Source organism: Alosa alosa, chromosome 19 (assembly GCF_017589495.1).
Source record: "Alosa alosa isolate M-15738 ecotype Scorff River chromosome 19, AALO_Geno_1.1, whole genome shotgun sequence".
Taxonomy (NCBI): domain Eukaryota; kingdom Metazoa; phylum Chordata; class Actinopteri; order Clupeiformes; family Clupeidae; genus Alosa; species Alosa alosa.
Window position 1 is genome coordinate 268251 of NC_063207.1, and position 18689 is coordinate 286939.

The 18689-nt window shown below is 43.2% G+C and overlaps 1 long non-coding RNA gene across 1 annotated transcript; it reads right to left on the minus strand.

The window, feature by feature from the left end:
* Positions 1-9: 9 nt before the first annotated feature.
* LOC125284211 lies at positions 10-1140 on the minus strand. The gene is made up of 2 exons (XR_007191840.1): positions 709-1140; positions 10-148 (listed from the first exon to the last, which is right to left on the minus strand). It is a non-coding gene; the product is annotated as an uncharacterized LOC125284211 (long non-coding RNA).
* Between the last annotated feature and the right edge of the window lie 17549 nt (positions 1141-18689).

Here is an 18689-nt window from a genome sequence, read left to right on the forward strand (position 1 = left end):
GTTATAGTGTGTGTGTGTGTGTGTGTGTGTGTATCTATGTGTGAGTGACTGTGTATGTGTGTGTGTTAACTGGATGTAGAATGAAAGAGAGTCATGATAGACAAAAGCCCAGAAGTAGACTCTCTGCCACAGCTGGAAACAGGCATATCTGTAAAACACACACACACACCACATACACACACACACATACCACACATACACACAGGTAAATTGTAAATCCCATGCAGGACAAACAATCTTCTAAAAAGTAAACACACACCTGTATATAAACACACAAACACATTGCAGGATCCACACACACTCTATACACCACTGCACACACGTGCAGCAGACACACACACACACACACACACACACACACAAACACAGATATACACCCTCACAAACACCCCCTCCACTAGTACACACACACACACGCACACACTCCCTCCCAGACATGCCAGCTCAGACAGAAAGCAAGAAGCTCCATGTGGTTAATGCAGCGCTACATCAAGGACACACACGTTCGCGCGCATACACGCTGGCATACACACAAAGCAAGACGCTTCATATGAGTGATGTCACGCTGCATTAACAACACGTCTTCTCACTCAGGCAAACACACACACACACACACACACACACACCTATAGCCACACGCACACACTGAGAAACCACAAATCTAAACGAACCCAATACCGAGCTACATTAACAAAAGCACGTCCTCACCCCTACACGAACACGCGCGCTCAGGATCACACACCAGCTGTTTCACGTAGAGATAACGGCACGTTCGCGGGTGGGCTGAGCAGAATGTTGCTGTTATTACCCGTACCTTCGCGTGTTTGTATTAAACGTCTCTTGCTGCATCTCCCCACGTAGAGAGCATCAGTGCCTACCGCGAGACTGCTGAAGATGGTCAGAAAACCCGCGCGTGTCTTCCCCCACACTTGCGCATCGCCATTGCCTCTGATGCCGACGTTAACGTGGCTCGTGCCGAAGATTTCGCAACGTGAGGTTACATTGGTCTCGCGCTCTGGAATCTTCAACTTGACCCAGGGAGAAGGCGCGCGTCGTACTGCTGCGGAGTCCCAAGCTGTTCTGACTAGGATGGATCAATGTCGCGAGCTCAATATCACCCATACCACGCGCCCCTCCTCCACCAGATTTTTTCCTTCATTTCTTTCTTAGAGGCTCGAACTCGTACAGAGAGGGACTGGTTGCGTGTGTGTATGTTTGTTTGTGTGTATGTTTGTTTGTGAGACGTTTCCACTGAAAATGTATTTTATTTTGATCCAGCACTGCGTTTCTAACCATTTAGATGCCTTTAGCTCCTTCTCTACCTTGTCATGTGTGTGTGTGTGAGAGAGATTTGTGTGTGTGTGTGTTTGGCAAGGCTGTCCATGTGTGTGTGTGTGTGTGTGTTTGGCAAGGCTGTCCATGTGTGTGTGTGTGTGTGTGTGTGTGTGTGTGTGTGTTTGGCAAGGCTGTCCATGTGTGTGTGTGTGTGTTAGGCAAGGCTGTCCACTGAATCTTCAGCCTCACCTTTTGGTTCATCCTCTCACTAGCAAAGGCTCTCTCTCTCTCACACACACACACGCTCTTTCTCAAACACTCTCTCTCTCCCCCTTTTCCTCAACATGTAATAGATAAATAGATAGATTATTGATCCACAAGGGGAAATTTAAGGGTGTGTGTATGATGTGTGTGTGTAAGAGATATATAAAGAGAGAGGCAGAGTGTGTATCTGTGCGTTTGAGTATTTGTGTTTGTGAGAGTATGTGGGAGTGTGTGTGTATGTGTGTGAACGTGTGCCCGTGTCTGTGTGTTTGTGAGAGATAGAGAGTGTGAGTGTGTGTGTGTGAGATAGAGAGTGTGTGTGTGTGAGATATAGAGAGAGTGTGTGTGAGATAGAGTGTGTGTGTGAGATATAGAGAGAGTGTGTGTGTGTATTAATGAGAGCAGTAATCCTCTTGCATAACGCTTAACATGTCTGAGCAGCAGATGGACATCATCATCAGAACAGTGGAGTTGCACACACACACACATATATACACACACACACACCATACACATGTATACACACACACATATATACACACACACACACACCATACACATATATATATATACACACACACACATATATATACACACACATATAATACACATATATACACACACACCACACACACACACATCATCAGAACAGAACAGTGGAGTTGCACACACACACACACCACACGCACCGCACACATACACACATATATATATATACACACACACACACATACACCCCACACATATACACACATCACACACACACCATACACATACACACACATATAATACACATATATACACACACACACCACACACACACACATCAGAACAGAACAGTGGAGTTGCACACACATACACACATATATATATATACACACACACACACATACACCCCACACATATACACACATCACACACACACCATACACATACACACACACAAGCAACTGTTCTAATGGTGTGAGTGTGCAACAGACTCAAACCTATTAAGCTCAGTACCATTTATAATTCACCTTATATCTATGGGTTCACTGGCCTGTTCTTCTTCTTCAGTGAGTTTTTTTTTGGCAGTTTGCAAACGGAGTGCATTGCCACCACCATCTGCTGGACTGAGGTGTAATGGCAAGTGTACCCCTCTGCCTCGTTCTGGCCACCAAGTTCTGCTCCCCGAGCGCCACTTTTGTAGCAGGCAGCTCACTGCGCCGGGATTGTGTGCTTCACCTCACTGTGTGTTCACAGTGTGTTACACTAATTCACGGATTGGGATAAATACACTACCTATTGCACTACCACCATGACACTCATTCACACAGAGCACCTTAGAGCACCTTACCATACCTTACTATGCACAGAGAATCACAGGCTCAGTCCTGCCTCAGTCATTGCAAGCGCCTCTGATTTATTAATCACCACTATGTGGATACTGTTTTTAGAATTGATTTAGATTAAGTGTTAGTATAATTTGTATTTTGTAATTTGTATTTTTAGTATATGTTTATATATTGTATTAAGTGTTAGTATAATTTGTATTTTTAGTATATTTAGCATATTCTTTATCTTCTACTGTCCTTACTGCTTAGTTGTGTTTTTATATTATATACTTTAATTACTCTTTCTGCTGTTAAAGAATGTGTTTGTGTTGTATGTATGCTGCTGCTGAGACCTTGAATTTCCCTGCATTTATCCCAATCTATGAATTAGTGAAACACACACAGCACACAGTGTACACACAGTGAGGTGAAGCACACACTAATCCCGGCGCAGTGAGCTGCCTGCATCAACAGCGGCGCTCAGGGAGCAGTGAGGGGTTAGGTGCCTTGCTCAAGGGCACTTCAGCCGTGCCTACTGGTCGGGGTTCGAACCGGCAACCCTCCGGTTACAGGTCCGAAGTGCTAACCAGTAGGCCACGGCTGCCCCAAAAGTATATATATATAAGGTAAATAAGCTCAACCCTATCAAGCTCACTACCAACTAACTGTGAATTACAATAGGCTCAAACCTTTCTTGAATTTCCCCTGGGGATCAATAAAGTATCTATCTATCTATCTATCTATCTATCTATCAAGCTAACTACCAGCTGACAATGAATTACATTAGAGCTCGACAGACAGTCCCGCCCCTCCACTGAGAGAGCTTAGTTTCCGGAAGTAAGTTTCCCATTCATTTCTCCCTTCGACGCCTGGAAAAATCCACATCTAAAGAGTTTTAGACCATGCCTCAGGCTAACCAACTACGGCGTAACTCATAAGCATACAACATATCATTTCGAGTGAAAAAATGAACAGAAAATCCAAAAAAATGTACAAGACTGTACATATTTCTATTACCAAACGAAGGAACTACTCATCCCATAAACCACCGCGCCTCACTGAATAATATAGTTAAAGGCACATCCGCGATAGAGCCTTTTGCGGATTTCCGGTTTCCGGCCGGTGTGCTCCGTATGTAGCTACCTAAACTTCCAAACTTATCCATCTTAAATCTCCTTGTTACCATCTACTTTCTATGGATTTACTGGCTACCGATTACATCTCGTGAACAAACTGTTGTTATAAACTATTGTTGCTTGAGGCTTTGGATTATCGAACTCTATAACCTTGTTCACCAAACCTTTCTGTCAAACGTTAACGTAAAACGTTAAGCCAGGATCAAGGGCTACAAATAATACCGGGCCAAGGAAACGTTATCTGGAAGAAGAAAGCATCAAATTCCTTCTGACGTCTCTCAAAACTATAGCCTGACGTAGTCACTCAATTCTAGTCAGAATATGAGTCTGATACTGCTCCATTGGGACATAATTATGGGGCGTGTTTCAACCAATACAGGGGGGGAATGCCTCTGCACTCAATTGGATAGACCTAACCAATCAGAGCAACGAAATAGCTTACCGTGGGGTGTAGGAAGAAAACACACAAACTATCCTTCTTCTCCACAAATGTCTTAACATTGTTTTCTGGTCTTTTGTAAAAATTAGTGCTGTCAATAAATCCTAGCCTACAACACTCATTAGCGAAATCTAAGAGATACGTTGTAGGATAGGCTATTAGGAAAAAACTGATAGCCTATATCCCCTCCGTTTTTAAAAATAATTCTGTTGAACACTGATATGCTACAAACATGTTAAACAGCTGGGAAAGGCTGTCACAAATCCCTCGAACAGGTGGTCAATCAGAGATTTCAAATGAACGAGGGAACAACATGTCACAATGCAACAGCGCTGTTTTCCCTTGATGAAAGTGAAACCACGAGTTTTCCCACATCTCAACTTTGGCCAAAGTTTTTTTTTTTCAGAAAAAGTTTTCAGTGATAAAACCTCATTAAAAAATATGCATTTTCCATATGGGGTCTTAAAAGCCATGTATCCTTCTGGTACAACGATTTTGTTTCAAACATAAGCCTAATCTAAGCGTGCTCAGATGACGTGATAGACCAGGCGCTGTTGCTCACCTGTCCATCTTCGTAAAGCCCGATTTGATTGGTCCGCCCGATCTGGGGCGAGCATACTTGCTCCACAATGGAGCAATGCCAGACCGAACTTCCCGACCTCAAATGTTGTGGGCGGGACTAAGTTCGGAATGGCACCCAGGCTATCAAAACTAGTGGCTCAATGTAAAAGTGAGATTTTCTCAGATTGCTTACGCGTGTACCTTTGTTCGAGTTATCAAGGAACTGCACGACATCGTTGTTACTACATTACATCGTTGCTACATTGTTGCTGTCGCCTTCTGGCGTAGAAGCAAGCATCAAAGGCACGGCAGACGGTCTGAGAGAGTCCAAGAGAGTTGATTAGAGAGTCACATTTGAAATGTCGGGTAGCCTAAATTATAGCCTATAGCGCGTGCATCTCAGAGTAAGAGATTTTGGAGAGAGAGAGAGGATTTAACCTAGGTGATGATTATTTGTGTCTGGTGGTAATTAGACTTGAGTATGGATACCTATGAATTGTTTTGAATAAAAAAAGATGAAGACAACGAATTAAATGTGACCCTGCAAGACGAAACCAGTCGTTTTGGGGGGGACCAAATCTGTGGTGGGGTCTGAGGGACCCCCAAACAGAATTTTTCCTACCATGCAAAAATATTATTAGTTAGGTCAGTCAATTAGGTTATTCCAAACTTTTGACGGACATAGGCATGGCATGGATGGATTATGAACCCCTGGACACAGATGCCCCCCCCCCCCTTTGGTGAGTTTTGTGAAAAGAGAAGGGTGGAGAAGAAGCAACTTCACACAGAGGCTTGGGCCTCAGGGCCCCCTGAGCTCTTGGGCCCAGTAAGCCCATTCAGTAATCCATCCCTGGACCCGTGACTCCATTTGTGTTCAAAATGTATACTTTAAAAGAAAATTACAAACTAAAGTATCTTATGATTATATCTATATCTATATTACACAGAATGTGGTTCTTTGACTTATAACTTACACCTGAAGATTTTTTTAAAGTAAGGCTTAGACTCATAGGTTAGGAGCCTAATAAGATTTTGTCTTTTAATAATTTAGATTTTATTATGCTGGCGGCTAATCACACAATTTTAACATAGTTTGAAAGGGACAGGATTCAGGAATAGGCCAGGCCCTCTTCTGTCTGACTCACCTGTATGCATTATAGACTGGCTTCTGACACAAATGACGTTTTGTGCCAACATGTAGAAACACTAAGCCTACTACAACCTTTAATTGGTGAATGGAGGTGCAAATTCCTTTCTTTGGTTATTGTCCGCGATTCACATTAACTGTAGCCTATCATGTATTGTAAACGCTTTTTCCAACTTGTGTGCCGTCGCCACATTTGATCACGTTTTGCCTGCATGGATGCGCGATTGATTGCGCATCTAGATGCAACAATCATTTCTAAGAGGCCTATAAACGGTAATTTCTGGCATTACTACGAGCTATTATCATTATTTATGTTGAAAGACGTGAAAGAAATGACACAGGCACAAATTCATCATTTAAAATAAAACGTTTCACTTTCGCTATCATTGCGAAAATAGGCTACAATATGGAAAATGTTCCCTTTCAGTCTGATCGGCTGTGCTACTCCTTTCCAAGAAGTTTTATGAAAATTGTACCGGTAGCTTTTGCGATATTGTTGACAGCCCTACCTCACCGCAGTAGGGTGCAGTAAATGGAAGCTTTTGATAGCCCACGCCACTAACGAAAAACGGAAAATCACTAGGACAAACCACTGTGGAATCATAGGTCACTTATTTGTGCGTTATTTACGTTTGATTACATTTCAGATGTGTGTTGGTTTCCTGTAGGCCTAGTATAGTGCTTTATTCTTTCTTTATTTTCCGTATATGTCAAATATGACATTTTGGTCATATTTGAATATTGGGGGGGGCACGTCCCCCTCAATGTCTATGGTGACTACGGCCCTGTCGAGGGTATTGCAAATAGTATTGGGTATTGGATGGTGGCCGACCCTCATTAGATGTGGATATTTGGAGGTAAGGATAGCCTTCAAGAAACAAGGTTATCGCAGTTGCTGTGAGACATACGGCCCTTCTCCAGTCTCTCTCAAAATCAAAACACACCCAATTCACGCTTGGACTTTTCGATTATGTTTCTAAATGTTGGGACTGATGGACACTGAACTCTGGGGGTTATTTGAACGTTCATCGTGAAGTGGTTTACTGTAAAAGGAGCGTCGGATATCCCACCTGTCTTTGCCCCATTATAGGGCCATGATAATGCATGCGCTAGCCTTAAGTCGAGAAATAAAAGATTAAATAAATATGCAGACATGTTATGTGCAATTCAACAACTGCACGCATGACATGTAAAAGATACAGGCCTAGCCTACATTATTGTGTAGTAAATTGAGTTTATCCAACCTGCTGGCAAGCCAAAATGCGTTGCACATGGCTTTATCATTGTCCTCTAAAATGCAAAGGCCTATAAGCAACTTGAATATTTCGCACACCCAGTTTGAACACCCTGATGGACACTGAACTCTGGGGTTATTTGAACGTTCACTGAAGTGGTTTAGACTACTGGAGCATAAGAATTCCGCCCGTCTTTGCACAATTGGCCATTGATTACTTAATATAGTACTATACTGGCCTGCACACACAGAGTTTGTTTGATGCATGGAGTTTCCGACCGAGAGCTTAGAGAATAAAATGAGGAGAGCTACCTGTGTTTTACATAATGTGTAACATTTATTCACATGGCCAGTTCAAAATCACCTAAGGTTTTGACTGAAATTTGTGCCGATATCAATTATTGGGAAAAACATTGTTTGGAGTGGATGGCGGGTCGATTGTTGATGTAGCTGCAGGTGCAGATGACATGACTACAGCTCATCCATGCATCTAGAATGTTGGAATTTGATAGGATACAGGAACTGCAGAGATAAATTGAAAATGAGGATAGGTCATGTCGCAATAGTGGTACTAAAAAGTAGTACCACTCAGTGAGTTGCACAGTTTTGAAAGCGAACGTTAAGGGTTGTTTTAGGACATGTTTGAGTAGCCTACAGTATGCCTGCTGGCAGCCACTCTGACTAGTCAAAGGCGATTCAAAACGAGTCAGAAAGGTCGAGACAGGACCAATCGTCAAAATTTCGGTGTCCACCGCTCTAGTTCATCCAAAACAAACCAGAAAAGGGACTCAAAGTGCTAAATACTGGAATTTTCCTTTAAAAACATTCAGAGACTGAGTTGAACGGATGTGGAGGGGGAGGCAGTTCCAGAGTCTAGGGGCTGCCACTGAAAAGGCTCTGTCCCCCCTAGTTTTCAGCCTGGCCCTGGGTTCTTCCAGCCGCAGTTGCTCTGCTGACCAGAGTGCTCTGGGAAGGGGAATGGTGGTGTAGAAGATCAGACAGGTAGGTGGGGGCCAGACCATGGAGAGATTTGTATACAGACAAGAGGAGTTTGAAATTGATGCGGTAGCGGATGGTGAGCCAGTGGAGTGAAGCCAGAACTGGGGTGATATGTTCACGTTTTTTAGTGCAGGTGAGGAGTCGGGCAGCTGAGTTCTGAACCAACTGCAGGCGGTGGAGCTGGGATTGATCGGTGCCAGTGTAGAGAGCATTACAGTAGTCTAGTTGTGATGTGATGAAGGCATGGATGACTCTCAAGATCGCTCTGGGGCAGGTAGGCTATGGTCTTAGCTAGGGTTCTGAGGTGGAAAAAGCTCTTCCTAACTACAGCACTGACCTGCTGTTCGAACTTGAATTTGCTGTCAAAAATCACGCCCAGATTTCTGACAGAGGGCCTGATGCACTGCGTGAAAAGTGTGATTTTCGTCCCCGTAAACGCCTGGAGATCTCCCTCATATGTATGTGGAGTATGTGGAGAGCTCGCAGAGTGCTAATGGCTCTAATTAGCATATGAATGCAGCGAAACCACGCCTGGCCAGGCCTGGCTTGAATATCCTTACTCAGTATTGGATGAAACTACTACTTTCAAACAAAGTTTGAAATCTTGAATTTCCCCTTGGGGATCAATAAAGTATCTATCTATCTATCTATTTATCTATCTAACTTTCAAACAAGAAAAATCACTCGTGATTGGTTGGCAGATCTGTCACTATTGGTCACCCTGGCTCATAATTAAACCCCAATAATAAAATAATAACGTATATATGTACATATATAAATATATATATTTATTAATATTATTTGTTATGCTGTATATTCATGTCATTGTTATCCTATGTAGGCTACACTATTATTACCATCAAGGACATGAATGAATTTATAGAGGAAAGGAACATTTGCCAGGAACATGTTTATGCAAAGAAAGAGCTTTATTAAAACAAATACACAACTATGTGCAAAGCAAGGATCTGCCCACACAACATATGGGTAGCTCACGAGCAGCCCAAAAGCTACAACTCTGTGAACTGGCTGTTTGCTGCTTCGGTGTTGTAAGTAACTGACGGTTCTTTCTGAGGCAGTCCCGTTTTGCAGGCACCTATGGTGCGTGGCTCTGTATTCGGAGTCACCTCTAACCGGGATTGCAGCATGGCACAGAGTTCAGAGAGCTCCAGGCTACGAAAGGACGGCGATCGTACAATCCATTCAGACACCCAGCCATCAACGCAGTCTTCAGACATCAGGTCTAAGGTGGCGGGCTTCCAAAGTTCTACTTCGTCCTATGTCTCGATTCCAGCTGCTGTAAAAATCAATTAATAAAGGCAATCAGTACTGTGCAATGCACTGCGTATGGACACGACACATCTACAAAAATACACTTTAATAAAGCAACTTACACTGGTTCTGCTCACTTGTTTACCGAATTGCTTGAATGACTTGCAGACAGCTCCGAGCAAAGAGGAGGTCACAGCCCCTTTAAGAGGCAAAGTTAGTCTGTGAAAACAAAATGTAGGCTACAGTTAAGATCGGTATCTATTAATGTAGCCTATCTATTTCCTTATAGCCTACAGCAGAATGAAAGCATAGTCTATTCTTTAAATCTTACCATTGCTCCGGTTTGTAGCGCCTACGTGTCTCCGAGTGAACCCTGGTAGGCTACGGCTGGCTACCGCGGCTCTGATTTCCCGACAGCAGATGTCCATTCTCCTGGCGAGACAAGTAACCACTCACCATTCCTCCAAGCAAAGGGAAGTGCTCGTTTAAAGGTCCCCTCTTCTAGAAGGAATGAGCACCAACGATCGCGGTCGCGTTTTTATGAACCACATCCACATACATCCAAGTAACGTTAAGTAGTAGCCTAATCAAACAGTAGGCTAGCCTTTCTGTTCTGAATTTGCCGCCGCACACTGACTGTTGTTTATCCTATCAGCTGTTCTGGTGGAAGCGCGACGGGCGGGTCTTCCACTGCTCACTAATACGGTAACACCCGTAACACGGTTGGACTTGGACTATTGAAGTGACGTTCTAGACGTTCTCTCTGCTGTGGCGTATAGACTGAGAATGTTTTGGACTGTGTAAACCAGGGGCCTTAAACTCAAATGAGCTGGGGGCCATGTCGTGGAAAAACCGGTCCACTTGCGAATCCACTGAACAATTGATCACTTAACTACTTACTAATTAGCACTCTGGAACAAAGCGTCCGAAGGAGACAATGCAGACAGGAGATCTCTGAAGACTGTTGATCTTTATTCACCGTATTGCAGTGATAGTCCAGCCTAAACGATGTCCAGACCAGGTGTCAAGCAATCAGGGCTTTGAACCGGTTCAAGGAACGAAAACGAAAACCGGGAACTTTTTGTATTTTACAGGGAACAGGAACGAAACCGGAAACGTTATTATTTTTTATGTTCTGGAACAGGAACACTTATTTAAAAATAATGGTAACCGGGTTAATACCGGTTTTATTTCGTTCCTCAAAGTTTTCTAATTGCTAAAAAAAAAGTAATTATTTTCCCGCGACGTTACCATGACGGCTGAGGTTCACTTCCTGTGTGACATCACATCAGACATTCGCTGACTGAATGGAGAGAGAGCGGTGGATTACAAAGTCTCCACTCCACATCTTAAATAAGGGCTAAATTACGATCCATCGTTAATTAAAACGCTCATTCCAAACACAATATCAATAGCTATATTTGTCGACTCCATCGTTAATGATGGACTAGCTTAACATTTGGCTAAATGGCCAACACCTCTGTTTGCCTAATGCACAGATGGCTTGTTACGGTATGAGTAGGCCTACTGGATGGCCTTTCCCCCCGACAGTTGGAATTTGTTGTAAATTATAATAATTATTATTTAACTAGATGTACCGCAGAACGGTACAAAATATGACCGCCGCCCAGTCCAGCACATTTTTTCCACAAAAAGAAATCACGCTGAAAGGTCTATATGATTCTAACTGTCTCACTAAATTGCATTATCCACACTCAATTCTCACTGGTATCTGCTAGACAACAAGTACCAAAACATGATTAGTTCATAGATTTCACATGTAAAATTCATTTTATACAACCCCACCTCCATCTTGCCTGTTTATAATTCTGAGAAATTCTTGATTGTTTGTGTTATGTTTATGTTATGTGTGTGTGTGTGTGTGTGTGTGAGTGTGTGTGTGTGTGTGTGTGTGTGCGTGCGTGCTTGTGTTTGTGCCTGTGACATTACTGTGAATGTATGTGTGTGTGTGTGTGTGTGTATCTGTTTGTGCACATGTGTGCACATGAAATGGGTTAACATGACCCCTGGAGGCAAACATACGAAAAAAAAATGGTCATCCTAGGCCCTACAGTTCTCAAGATATTCACAGAGAACTGTGTCTGCCCTACCCTCCTTTCGGGGGATCCAGTCCAGCGTGGGGGCTACAGATCAAAACGAAAAATGACGGTTCCATGCTATCCATGTGGGGGTACATGCCCACCAAGTTTCGCGGTACCCGGTCTTTCAGTGTCCGGGAATCCTTGTTGGTGTACGTCACTAAATGTACACATAAATTATTTTATTGTAAGGCCCCCATGAACGAAAGTACACAAAACTTGGCATGCATTCGGAGGGTGTCATAATGATCCTACACTTTTAATTCCGTGCAGTTTTGACCTTGTCAGCCAGAGATATTGTGATGAAAACACCAAATTTTTTGCTTTTTAATTTTTAACTAGGTGGCGCTATACATGAAATAAGTGGTAATGGGATGGGTTGACATGACCCCTTAAGACCAACATACATAAAAAGATGGACCTCCTAGGCCCTACGGTTCTCGAGATATTCACAGAAAACTGTCTCCGGCCACCTACAGGCCAGTTGGTGTATAGTAACATAAATTAATTTATTGTGTGGCCCCCCATGAACGGAATTCCACAAAACTTGGCGTGCATACAGAGGGTGTCATAATGATCATACACTTCCAATTTCGTGCAGTTTTGACTATGTTAGGTCACAGATACCTTCAATTACAACACCTCATTTTTACTTTTTTGTGTTTAACTAGGTGGCGCTACACATGAAATGGAATGGGATGGCATGGCCCCTTGAGTTTAACATACAAAAAAAAATGGTCCTCCTAAACCCCACGGTTTTCGAGATATACACAGAAAACTGTGTCTGCCCTACCCTCCTTTCGGGGGGTCCAGTCAAGCGGGGGGGTTACAGATCAAAACGAAAAACGATGGTTCCATGCTATCCATGTGGGGTTACATGCCCACCAAGTTTCGTGTACCCCGGTCTTTCAGTGTCCTGGGACTCATTGACAGAAATTTGGGCATGCAAAAAAAAAAAAAAAAAATCTGACTAAACCTATATGACCGCCGCTTCGCTGCGCGGCGGTCATAATAATGGTTGTAATATTATTACATTTGGTTTAAGCTGGATGAGAAAGATGTGACATAATTCTATAGCATTAAACAGCTGACAGGAACGAAATTAACCGTTCCGGGAACAGTATTTTTTTGTTCTAACCGGTTCGGGAACGTCAATTTATTGGTGGAACACATAACCGGAAACGTTATAATTCCGTTTCTGTTCGGAACGAACCGATTGGAAAAAAAAAAAACGGTTCAAAGCCCTGCAAGCAATAGGGTGATGTGAGATGTCATCAGCTGGCGCCCCCGATGAGATCTGACTAACAGGTGGCTGCGACCTATCTTTTATACTCCTTAACCTTGGGGTTGGGCCCCTCGCCACCCCTCGAAAAGACACCTGTTGGCCTATCAGAATCCACCAAGGTTACGACTATTGGTGGAACCCATTGTCTCATCATGCATAAATTATATGCAAAACTGTCTTCTGGGTTTTTTCCCAGATTCTGTTTTTTTCCAGTTGTAACAGGGCTTCTTATCTTGCCACCTGTTACTTGGCCTTGCTGTTACCACCATTACATCATCATCCAGCTCTCGACCATCTAGTTCACTGTGAACTCCTTCACCTCGACCATCTAGCCAGGTGTCACTGTGAACTCCTTCACCTCGACCATCTAGCCAGGTGTCACTGTGAACTCCTTCACCCCACTCCTTGACTGCTGGTCTGGTCTGTTTAAGATGTGTACAGGCCTTGAAGTCTCATAATAATTGCAGTAATATCAAAGTTTATAAAAACCACACATGCATCCGTTAAGTCATAGAAATCCATCCTCCACTTCTGCCAACGTCATCTGATTGGAGGGCCACGTCAGTGTTAAAGAATAATACAAAAAAAGAACGGCTATTTCTGAAAATGCAATGTTTTTTTTTTTCAAATACTACACAAAACTGCAGAAACAGAAAGTGCAAGTCTTTTTATCTCTTTTTAGACACCTGTGCTAGCAACTTTAGCTTATAAATAAAATAATGATAAAATAATTATGAATACAATTTATAAACAAACAAAAAGCATAAAACAGGTATTTGTATGTTTCACACCAAATACAAATATTTTCCTTTCATAACTTATTTAAACCTGCATGGCAAACTTTAGGCACCAGGGTTAAGAAAACAACACCATTGGATTTTGACATCAAAATTTTTGAAGGTTTGAAAGTTTGAAAGTGGTCAGAGATGAAGTCCTACTGTAAATATAAAAAATTTTGAGTATAAACAAAAGTTTATGAAGGAGGTTAAATTTACCCATCTAATTTGCCACTGGATGGCAAGCACCTCAAATTATGCACCTTTCAGTAAATACTGGATGTTGAACATATTTGAGCAGGTTTACTTTCTTTTTTGTCATATTACCCATATAACAAATTAACAGAAAAACAGTAGGCCTAAGATGTAAACCAACAATAGCAAACTATTACTAGCCTGCGCTGTAATGACAAACCGTTATTATAGGCATACAATAGCCTGGTCAAAGCAGTTCCTATCGTGGGTGACTTTATAGTTCTTCAGAGCCCTATTTTTACTATATATAAGCATGGCATGCTTAGTGGACACCGTCGAATACACGCAAAGACGTACCTCCATTCACAGACATACCGTGACTATCACATAACATAGCCTACCCAAGACTTCATCACACGTGAACGTTTTTTCAACATTTGGTGTCGGCCTATTTCTGCTTCAATTTGTGCAAAATTACCGCCTGCATCGCTTCCGCGTCATTACAAACCAAGGCAGTCTCTTCGTAGTGGATATATCTCTGTTGCGCCAGCCACAGACAGAGAGTTGTATACCAAAAGCGTCACGTCACCGAGATTATATCAGCTCTTGTCACACGCCAGTTTTCCTCTTATCTGTTCTCGCCGCTTATCAGACGATTGTTGTTCTACTCAGCCCGGTGACTTCGTCAGAGCTACTGAGCTTACTTCGTCCTCCACGGGCTGTTCAGACTACACTCTCGGATAAGTTGGATTGTACTGACGACCTTCGTGTTATTTAACCTGGAGCTTGCTCGGTTAAACTAACAGTTTGGCATAAAACAACGCAGCCTCACCTTGAGCCACACTCAGTGACTGGCTAACGTTACTGTCCACAAGCAATGTAGCCTCGCCTTGAGCCCAGCTCGGCCACAGGCTAGCCTCAGTCTGTCAAACACAAACACGGAGCAGTTTACCTTGAGCCCAGCTCGGTAACCGCCTGTCCCAGTCAAGCACAATCACAGCAGCCTTGCCTTGAGCTCCGCTCGGTAACCGGCTAGCTCTCGTCAAGACACACCGCCTCGCCTTGAGCCCCGCTCGGTAGGCTAGCTAGTAGCTAACATTCCATTCCTTAGGCCCAAGTAGGCCTAACATTGCCGCATTGATTTTGTAAAGGTAATTTGAGAGTAGGGGGTAGAATGAAGAGCAGCAAACGTTTATTTGAAAACATGATAAGTACTGATGCATGTAGTACACTTGTCCGTTTAGGTTTAGTTATCACCATCTGATAAATTAAACTTTTCCCAAAGCCAGTTGGAAGGAGAGTTATACAATGTCCTTGCCATTTATAAAATTGACAAGACAAGCCTCTTGTTCCTGCTTTAATTGCGTGATGCTCTCGAGAGTTGAGACAACTTCGCGGATAGCTTCTAGCGTCGCTTCCTCCGTCGCCATTGTTGCTATGCTGTTGAACTACAAACTTCGCTGGACTACAAGCAACTCGGCAGGCAAGTTACGAGTCACTCAACTGTTCGCTGAATGACTCGGCTACACGCGAGCCGTATAATGTGGGTTGGGCCAGACTACGTACGAGACCTAAATGAAATTTAGGGCGGAAGTACGTAGGATGGTAACGACCAGGCTACTCAGGTGAGGGGACAATTTGCAAATCTATTAGGCCAGTTTTCTCAGTAAAAGGTTTTCAGAGGGGTATACATTCAAATGACCACAACTTATTCAAATATTATCAGATCTCCATGAGTGAGACATCATTGGATAGCTTTGAAACTACACTTTCAGAATCTGTGAATAACACAAATGTTTCTGGGGAGACATGTGGCTGGTTTTCATAAGGCTGGTCACATATAGTGATATTTGGTGAAATGGATGGATACTTCAGGGAAGGGAACTGGTTTTGTGTGTGGATGTCTGACCTCTCACTAATTTAAGTGCTGTACATGCAAATTTATACAACAATTGGATTCTACGGAACTATTTATTTGTTTCTGATTGGCCGAGAGACGTTCCATTAGTTGGAATATCTCTGGACATTTCATCTCAGATGTCACTGCACAGCTAATAATAAATCACTCCGCGATACAATGCGAAGATTCAACACAATGTTCTCATATCCCAGCTCTCCACTACTTTAAGCAATGGGTTACTCCTTAGCAAACCATAAGGAAACATTGCTTCACCACATCTGTTGATTAAGCCACACAGGCAACTCAATGTAAGTAAGATAAACGAGGATGCTAATTGTTATTAGCATTGCCAGCATTATGTATAATATAATTGTATCATTTTGTATAATATGAATGGGGCAACCGTGGCCTACTGGTTAGCGCTTTGGACTTGTAACTGGAGGGTTGCCGGTTGCCGGTTCGAACCCCGGCCAGTAGGCACGGCTGAAGTGCCCTTGAGCAAGGCACCTAACCCCTCACTGCTCCCCTCACGGGATCAAAAGAGTATATATACTTATACTTGTCACTTGGAGGAGACTTGTAGATAACTAACGTTAGCATAGTTAGCTAACCGCTGCTAATGTGCTAGCATCGTCACGTCAGAAAAGCATATGGGGCTGTGCACAGTAGTGTAACATTTATTCCCCATAAAGTTGAGTGGTTCTGCAATGTAGGCTATGTTTCCATTTTTTGCAGTACCATGTCCCTTACATGACATGGCCCAGCGTCCTTGTAATATGCATGCAGCAAAGTTAGATATGAATGTGATTTCAGCCCAACTTTCAACATTTCTTTCAACGAAGACACGGAAAACCACAAAGACCTGTAACAAGGGATCTGGAATGTTGGTTACCTAGCAACCAAGATGCTGTCTATTGAAAAGGGAACTATTTTTTGATGCGTAAGAACGATGTCGAAATTAACATGTTTAAACAATAATGGGGGTTTTTCAGATTATTTAGTTTGTGGTAGAATTGTTGTATAAAAGGAATATAGCACGAGTGAGAGTGGGATTGGTCATGGATATTACCACGGCTGTTGTTGCCTGCGCCACTTGGCCTCCGGCCGAACAACACCCGTGGGAATATCCATGACCAATCCCACTCTCACTCGTGCTATATAGAAGTACTAAGTGTAAAACAGTGAAAATGCCCACATCATCTTGTCCCATGTATAAAACCAACACATGTATGTGTTTGGTACATCACACTTTGCATTGTGTACCTGACAACTCCTCCAAAAAATCTTGAAGAAAGTTCATGGTCTTGCGCTCTTTCTCCTGCTGTTCCCTTGTCACTGAAATCTGCCTGGCAGTTCATCATGATAAAGTCAGCATCAGACTGTAAAGAGTGATATAATCATCAGCCAATCAAGGTGGTCACTTCAGTCAAGCTCGTGCATAAGTAATGACATCAACCATAGCAACGGGGCTCTTCTCTTATCTTAGGAGTTGTCATTTTTCCTTACTAAGAGTAGGTCTGAGAGGCTTTGTGAATAACTTTTAAGAGAAAACCTTGTGGTAAGATAAAATGCTTTGTGAATACGAGCCCAGGCCATGAATGAAGTGTCTAAAAACAGATCAAAGTAAATGGCTTGTAAACTTGTTACCTTTTCAACAAATAGTGAATGACAAGCTTCTGGGTGGGCAGCCATCTGGTTCACCAGACCCGTCCGCCCCTGCTGCAGCATTGGGATTGATCTCATGGTGGAATGCAACCCTCTGGTCCGCCCCTGCTGCAGCATTGGGATTGATCTCATGGTGGATGCAACCCTCCGGTAACAAGTCCGAAGCGCTGACCAGTAGGCCACGGCTGCCCAACCTCTCCCTCATGGTGGAATGCAACCCTCTGGTCCGCCCCTGCTGCAGCATTGGGATTGATCTCATGGTGGATGCAACCCTCCGGTAACAAGTCCGAAGCGCTGACCAGTAGGCCACGGCTGCCCACCCTCTCCCTCATGGTGGAATGGAAGGAAAGGAAAAATAAAATACAACACTGTTACAAAGTAACCATTTTACATAGAACATATTTAAAATTGAATTGTAAATATTTAACAAACTAACCGAATTATGCTTTTTTTGTTGTCCATTTTAATCTGGTTTGAGTAACCACAGTTTACAATGTCTTCCACCAACACCATCAGAGACTCGGTATCGGCTGACTTTTCAACCTAAAGAAAAGAGCATCAAAAATGGATTGAAGATTGTGAAGGGCTTTGAAAGTGAGCAGAACCTGATTCACTGGTGGGTGGGGGGGTGGGGGCAATGTTACGGAGGTGGAAAAATGCATAGAAAACAACAGGTTGTAAAACAGAAATCTAATTCAGAGCCAACAAAATCACACAGAACCCTCACGTTGGCAGGACTCTATATTCGCAACGTCCTCTTCAGAAAGAGTGTTTAAATCCACCTCGCCACCGCAAAGAAACCTGTAACACCACTCTTTCAGAAAAGTAGTGGGTGGGCCACCTTGAGCAAGGCTCACTGCCATGACTTCCCAACAGTTCTGTAAGCACGGTAGAAAAAGTAGATTGATAGATAGATAGATACTTTATTGATCCCCAAGGGGACATTCAAGGGCAGCCGTGGCCCACTGGTTAGCACTCTGGACTTGTAACCGGAGGGTTGCCGGTTCGAGCCCTGACCAGTGGGCCGCGGCTGAAGTGCCCTTGAGCAAGGCACCTAACCCCTTACTGCCCTTACTGGTTTGAGATCCAAGATGGCGCTGCATACACGCAGCTTTACCTCTCTCTGTCC